Raw genomic sequence first — 8,367 nt, forward strand, 5'->3', positions numbered from 1 at the left:
GTTTTTCTATGTTTGCAGCCAGGACAAACAGTACATATTTCTAGCAGAATTAAACAACTTCATGGACCCAGAGGTATCTTCAAAGAGAGCGAAAAAGTTACTACCTTCTCAAGATCAGAGTCATTCCCAAAGATAACCAAAAGAAGGAACCAACAGCCTGCCTGTCCCAAGGAAGCAGAAAGTCAAGCCAAGCTATTACTTTAAAGGTAACTGTTTAATAGTCTTTTCAGTGTAGAAAGGCAATTCAGACAGAGGATTGTTAGAATAAGTACTCAAAGGAGCATAGAGGGGAGCAGTAGGAATTATAGCAGTCCTAAGATCTTTTGTTTTAGGTACCTTTTATGTCCTTAGTGTTTTCATTCTGGCCTTTTACAATGAATCTTCTAATGAGCTTTTTTGGAATTTTGAAACATTTTGGAGGCTTCCTCCTACCAATTAAAATATGTACTCCTTGTGTTTTAATACACTTCTTAAATAATATTATCCAACTGGAACATTCCTCATAATGGTCCCTACTAAGTTCCCTGAGTGCTGGTAGCAGTTTGGCAGGACACTTACCAAATAAGTTCAACCCACATTTCTGTCCAGCCACATCTGGCCACAGATTCATGCAATCCAAACTTCTGTCTGGCAATATTTTGAGGCCCTCTAACCTGATCAGTCCTAAAGGAAATCAACCCCGAATATTCATTGGAAGGACTGATGCTGAAGCTCCAATACTTTGACCACCTGATGTGTAGAGATGACTCATTGGAAAAGACCCTGATGCTGGGGAAGATTGAATACAGGACAAAAAGGGGGCGACAGAGGATGAGATGGTTGAATGGCATCACCAACTAAATGGAGATGCATTTGAGCAAACTCCAGGAGATAGTGAAGGACAGGGAAGCCTGGAGTGCTGCATCCCACAGGGTCCCAAAGAGTTGGACAAACTTAGCAACTGAATCTACTACTGCAGGAAGGAATCCCTCAGAAGAAATGGAGTAGCCATCATGGTCAACAAAAGAGTCCGAAATGCAATACTTGGATGCAATCTCAAAAATGACAGAATGATCTCTGTTCGTTTCCAAGGCAAACCATTCAATATCACAGTAATCCAAGTCTATGCCCCAACCAGTAACGCTGAAGAAGCTGAAGTTGAACGGTTCTATGAAGACCTACAAGACCTTTTAGAACTAACACCCAAAAAAGATGTCCTTTTCATTATAGGGGACTGGAATGCAAAAGTAGGAAGTCAAGAAACACTTGGAGTAACAGGCAAATTTGGCCTTGGAATACAGAATGAAGCAGGGCAAAGACTAATACAGTTTTGCCAAGAAAATGCACTGGTCATAGCAAACACCCTTTTCCAACAACACAAGAGAAGGCTCTACACATGGACATCACCAGATGGTCAACACCGAAATCAGATTGATTATATTCTTTGCACCCAAAGATGGAGAAGCTCTGTAAAGTCAACAAAAACAAGACTGGGAGCTGACTGTGGCTCAGATCATGAACTCCTGATTACCAAATTCAGACTTAAATTGAAGAAAGTAGGGAAAACCACTAGACCATTCATGTATGACCTAAATCAAATCCCTGATGATTTTACAGTGGAAGTGATAAATAGATTTAAGGGACTAGATCTGATAGAGTGCCTGATGAACTATGGGATGAGGTTCATGACACTGTACAGGAGACAGGGATCAAGACCATCCCCATGGAAAAGAAATGCAAGAAAGCAAAATGGCTGTCTGGGAAGGCCTTACAAATAGCTGTGAAAAGAAGAGAAGCAAAAAGCAAAGGAAAAAGGAAAGATATAAGCATCTGAATGCAGAGTTCCAAAGAATAGCAAGGAGAGATAAGAAAGCCTTCCTCAACGATCAATGCAAAGAAATAGAGGAAAACAATAGAATGGGAAAGACTAGAGATCTCTTCAAGAAAATTAGAGATACCAAGGGAACATTTCATGCAAAGATGGGCTCGATAAAGGACAGAAATGGTACAGACCTAACAGAAGCAAAAGATATCAAGAAGAGGTGGCAAGAATACACAGAAGAACTGTACAAAAAAGATCTTCATGACCCAGATAATCACAATGGTGTGATCACTCACCTAGAGCCAGACACCCTGGAATGTGAAGTCAAGTGGGCCTTAGAAAGCATCACTATGAACAAAGCTAGTGGAAGTGATGGAATTCCAGTTGAGCTATTTCAAATCCTAAAAGATGATGCTGTGAAAGTGCTGCACTCAATATGCCAGCGAATTTGGAAAACTCAGCAGTGGCCACAGGACTGGAAAAGGTCAGTTTTCATTCCAATCCCAAAGAAAGGCAATACCAAAGAATGCTCAAACTACCACACAATTGCACGCATCTCACATGCTAGTAAAGTAATGCTTAAAATTCTCCAAGCCAGGCTTCAGCAATATGTGAACCGTGAACTTCCTGATGTGCAAGCTGGTTTTAGAAAAGGCAGAGGAACCAGAGATCAAATTGCCAACATCTGCTGGATCATGGAAAAAGCAAGAGAGTTCCAGAAAAACATCTATTTCTGCTTTATTGACTATGCCAAAGCCTTTGACTGTGTGGATCACTATAAACTGTGGGGAATCCTGAAACAGATGGGAATACCAGACCACCTGACCTACCTCTTGAGAAATCTGTATGCAGGTCAGGAAGCAACAGTTAGAACTGGACATGGAACAACAGACTGGTTCCAAATTGGAAATACGTCAAGGCTATATATTGTCACCCTGCTTATTTAACTTATATGCAGAGTATCATTGAAATGCTGGATTGGAAGAAGCACAAGCTGGAATCAAGATTGCCGGGAGAAATATCAGTAACCTCAGATATGCAGATGACGCCACCCTTATGGCAGAAAGTGAAGAGGAACTAAAAAGCCTCTTGAAGAAAGTGAAAGTGGAGAGTAAAAAAGTTGGCTTAAAGCTCAACATTCAGAAAACGAAGATCATGGCATCCGGTCCCACCACTTCATGGGAAATAGATGGGGAAACAGTGGAAACAGTGTCAGACTTTATTTTTTGGGGCTCCAAAATCACTGCAGATGGTGACTGCAGCCGTGAAATTAAAAGACGCTTACTCCTTGGAAGGAATGTTATGACCAACCTAGATAGCATATTAAAAAGCAGAGACATTACTTTGGCAACAAAAGTCCATCTGTCAAGGCTATGGTTTTTCCAGTGGTCATGTATGGATGTGAGAGTTGGACTGTGAAGAAGGCTGAGTGCAGAAAAATTGATGCTTTTGAACTGTGGTGTTGGAGAAGACTCTTGAGAGTCCCTTGGACTGCAGGGAGATCCAACCAGTCCATTCTGAAGGAGATCAGCCCTGGGATTTCTTTGGAGGGAATAATGCTGAAGCTGAAACTCCAGTACTTTGGCCACCTCATGCGAAGAGCTGACTCATTGGAAAAGACTCTGATGCTGGGAGGGACTGGGGGCAGGAGGAGAAGGGGACGACAGAGGATGAGATGGCTGGATGGAATCACTGACTCGATGGACGTGAGTCTCAGTGAACTCCAGGAGTTGGTGATGGACAGGGAGGCCTTGTGTGCTGCGATTCATGGGGTCGCAAAGAGTTGGACATGACTGAGTGACTGAACTGACTGAACTGAACTGAGCGACTGAATAACAATGAACCTGATGGTTACCAAGGCAAGTTCTCAAGACACAAAATTTAGATTGCCTTTAGTAAGATTTTGACCACATTTGGTAGATAAGTACAGCTTCTAGGACCATAGCTTTTAAGCAGGTGTGCTGGAAGGTGGCATGCTTAACTCTTTGGATTTTTAAGGATTCCATTGTTATTATTATTTTAGAGAAGGTTTTGGGTTTCTCAGGGCCAAAATAATTCCTAAAAGGAATATACTGTTGGATTGGGAACTGTGTGGTGTTTTGCAGGGTACCTCACTGCACTGATAGCTCAGTTGGTAAAGAGTCCGCCTGCAATGCAGGAAACCCTGGTTCAATTCCTGGGTTGGGAAGATCCACTGCAGAAGGGATAGGCTACCGTCTCCAGTATTCTTGGGCTTCCCTTGTGGCTCAGCTGGTAGAGAATATGCCTGCAATGTGGAAGACCTAGGTTTGATCCCTGGGTTGGGAAGATCCCCTGGAAAAGGGAAAGGCTACCCACTCTAGTATTCTGGCCTGGAGAATTTCACGGATTGTATACTCCATGGGGACATGACTGAACAACTTTGACTTTCACTGCACAGAAGTCTTCTTGAGGTTGTCAGGTAACCGAGTGCTGATCTATCCCCTTTCGTGACCAAACCGTCCTAACACCAGACTCTTGGGTTACGTGGTGAATATTCTAACAGCTTTTAAATGCGCTTCCCACACCCACCAATTTTGTGACTTTTCTCTTCTGAGATTCCTAATACCAATAGCCTTTACATAAAATCTATCCACTCAAGGCCTCACACTTGAACCCAGTCCAGTTTAAATCAGACCTAGTCTGAATCCAGACCAAGCCTGGTTTTTAAAAGTCTGACCCAGTCCAACTCTGGTCAATAACCACCCATAGTTCGATGTGGAATCTGGGGATCTGGGGACAAAACCAAGGGCTGGGGTTTCCAATCAAATAAGTAACTATGGAAATCTAAATAGATCAGCAGCTCAGTGCAAAGAGGGCAGAGCTGAGAACCAAGAAGGGACTTACCCATGGGCCTCAGAAATAGTGAGAAAGACAGTGAACTCAGGCAGCTCACAGGGCACCACACCTGTGTCTCTTACTGTCTTCGAAGTTGTCGAAAGTCTTCAGTCCTGATGCTGCCATCACACTGTTAAATAAAAAAAATTCAACTGAGTAAATTTAAGGATCAAATCTGCTTTCTTAAACAATTAATGAATTGAGCAGTATCCATCCTTGAAAATAGAAGGGACCTCTTCTAAGGCATAAAAAAGAAAAGACCTTTAAATAGGCAGAAAGAAGGCAGAAAAGGGAAATTATTAGCAAATAATGCATTATTTCAGGCAAGATTATCCTCCGAAAGGGAATGAAAGAGCCTACAGGGCAGATTATCTCAGTGCTGACCAGGTAATTCCGGGTTGACTGGTTGAAGATTCCTCAGGGGTTGGGGCTATAATTAGGATATATATTTAGTTTCACTTTGGTGTACATGGGCTTAGAACAAGTGACTCCACTTTGGGTCTGTTGTTTCTTTTAAAAAAGCAGAGACATCACTATGATGACAAAGGTCAATTTAGTCAAAACTATGGTTTTTCCAGTAGTCATGTACAGATGTGAGAGCTGGATCATGAAGAAGGCTGAGAGCCGAAGAATTAATGTGTTTGAATTGTGGTGCTGGAGAAGACTCTTGAGAGTCGCTTTGAACAGCAAGGAGAGCAAACCAGTCAATCCTAAAGGAAATCCAATAAGAAATCAACCCTGAGTGTTCATTGGAAGGACTGATGCTGAAGCTCCAACACTTTGGCCCTGATGCAAAGGCCTTGATACTGGGAAAGATCTCTAGTCTTTCCCATTTTATTCAAATGGGTATATCTTTCCTTTTCTCCTTTGCTTTTCATATTTCTTTTTTTCACAGCTATTTGTAAGGCTTTCTCAGATAGCCATTTGCTTTTTTGCGTTTCTTTTTCTTGGGGATGGTATTGATCCCTGTCTGCTGTACAATGTCATGAACCTCTGTCCATAGTTCATCAGGCACTGTGTCGATCAGATCTATCCCTTAAATCTATTTATCACTTCCACTGTATAATCATAAGGGATTTGATTTAGGTCATACCTGAATGGTCTAGTGGTTTTCCCCACTTTCTTCAATTTAAGTCTGAATTTGGCAATAAGGAGTTCATGATCTGAGCCACAGTCAGCTCCTGGTCTTGTTTTTGCTGACTGTATACAGCTTCTCCATCTTTGGCTGCAAAGTCTGATTCCGCTGTTAGCAATCTGGTGATGTCCATGTGTAGAGTCTTCTCTTGTGTTGTTGGAAGAGGGTGTTGGCTAAGAAGACCAGTGTGTTCTCTTGGCAAAACTCTATTAGCCTGTGCCCTGCTTCATTCTGTACTCCAAGGCCAAATTTACCTGTTGATCCAGGTATCTCTTGACTTCCTACTTTTGCATTCCAGTTCCTTATGATGAAAAGGACATCCTTTCTGGGTGTTAGTTCTAGAAGGTCTTGTAAGTCTTCATAGAACCATTCAACTTCAGCTTCTTCAGCATTACTGGTTGGGGCATAGACTTGGATTACTGTGATATTGAATGATTTGCCTTGGAAATGAACAGAGACCATTCTGTCATTTTTGAATAGGAAGGAGAGATAAGAAAGCCTTCCTCAGTGATCAATGCAAAGAAATAGAGGAAAGCAGTAGAATGGGAAAGATTAGAGATCTCTTCAAGAAAATTAGATATACCAAGGGAACATTTGATGCAAAGATGGGATCAATAAAGGACAGAAGTTGTATGGACCTAACAGAAGCAGAATACATTAAGAAGAAGTGGCAAGAATACACAGGATAACTGTACAAAAGAGATCTTCACGACCCAGATAATCACAATGGTGTGATCACTCACCTAGAGCCACCCTGGAATGTGAAGTCAAGTGGGCCTTAGGAAGCATCACTATGAACAAAGCTAGTGGAGGTGATGGAATTCCAGTTGAGCTATTTCAAATCCTGAAAGATGATGCTGTGAAAGTGCTGCACTCAATATGCCACCAAATTTGGAAAACCCAGCAGTGGCCACAGGACTGGAAAAAGTCACTTATCATTCCAATCCCAAAGAAAGGCACTGTGAAAGAATGCTCAAACTACCACACAATTGCACGCATCTCACACGCTAGTAAAGTAATGCTCAAAATTCTCCAAGCCAGTCTTCACCAATATGTGAACCGTGAACTTCCAGATATTCAAACTGGTTTTAGGGAAGGCAGAGGAACCAGAGATCAAATTGCCAACATCCTCTGAATCATTGGGAAAGCAAGAGAATTCCAGACAAAACATCTATTTCTGCTTTATTGACTATGCCAAAGCCTTTGACTGTGTGGATCACAATAAACTGTGGAAAATTCTGAAATAGATGGGAATACCAGACCACCTGACCTACCTTTTGAGAAACCTGTATGCAGGTCAGGAAGCAACAGTTAGAACTGGACATGGAACAACAGACTGGTTCCAAATAGGAAAAGGAGTACGTCAAGGCTGTATATTGTCACCCTGCTTATTTAACTTATATGCAGAGTACATCATGAGAAACACTGGGCTGGAAGAAGCACAAGCTGGAATCAAGATTGCCGGGAGAAATAACAACCTCAGATATGCAGATGACACCACCCTTGTGGCAGAAAGTGAAGAAGAACTAAAGAGCCTTCTGATGAAAGTCAAAGAGGAGAGTGAGAAAGTTGGCTTAAAGCTCAATATTCAGAAAAGTAAGATCATGGCATCTGGTCCCATCACTTCACGGGAAATAGATGGGGAAACAGTAGAAACAGTGGCTGACTTTATTATTTTGGGCTCCAAAGCCACTGCAGATGGTGATTAAAGCCATGAAATTAAAAGACACTTACTCCTTGGAAGGAAAGTTATGACCAACCTAGACAACATATTAAAAAGCAGAGACATTACTTTGCCAACAAAGGTCTGTCTAGTCAAGGTTATGGTTTTTCCAGTGGTCATGTATGGATGTGAGAGTTGGACTATAAAGAAAGCTGAGTGCTGAAGAATTGATGCTTTTGAACTATGGCATTGGAGAAGACTCCTGAGAGTCCCTTGGACTGCAAGGAGATGGAATCAGTCCATCCTACAGGAGATTAGTCCTGGGTGTTCATTGGAAGGACTGATGTTGAAGCTAAAACTCCAATACTCTGGCCACCTGATGCGAAGATCTGACTCATTTGAAAAGACCCTGATGCTGGGAAAGATTGAGAGCAGGAGGAGAAGGGGACAACAGAGGATGAGATGGTTGGATGGCATCACTGACTCAATGGACATGAGTTTGGGTAAACTCTGGGAGTTGGTGAGGGACAGGGAAGCCTCGCATGCTACAGTCCATGGTGTCACAAAGAATCAGATATGACTGAACCACAACAATAAGAACAAAACATAAGTGTTTTCTCAAATTCTGTGAATTGCCCTAGCAAATTATTGATCCTGAGGAGAGGGCCATGGGAACCTCTGGATTGTAGCCATTTGGTCAGATGTACTGGTGGCCCTCTGGGACTTAAGACTCCATCTGTAGAGAAGGCAGTCTTGTGAGAGTGAACCCTTAACCTGTGGAAAGTGAAAGTGAAGTTGCTCGGTCATGTTTGACCCATTTCAACCCCTATCAGGCTCCTCCATCCATGGAGTTTTCCCGGCAAGAGTACTGGAGTGGGTTGCCATTTCTTGATAAACTCCTTACTTTTAAAC

This window comes from Bos indicus x Bos taurus, chromosome 5, assembly GCF_003369695.1.
Source record: "Bos indicus x Bos taurus breed Angus x Brahman F1 hybrid chromosome 5, Bos_hybrid_MaternalHap_v2.0, whole genome shotgun sequence".
NCBI classification, from domain to species: Eukaryota; Metazoa; Chordata; class Mammalia; order Artiodactyla; family Bovidae; genus Bos; species Bos indicus x Bos taurus.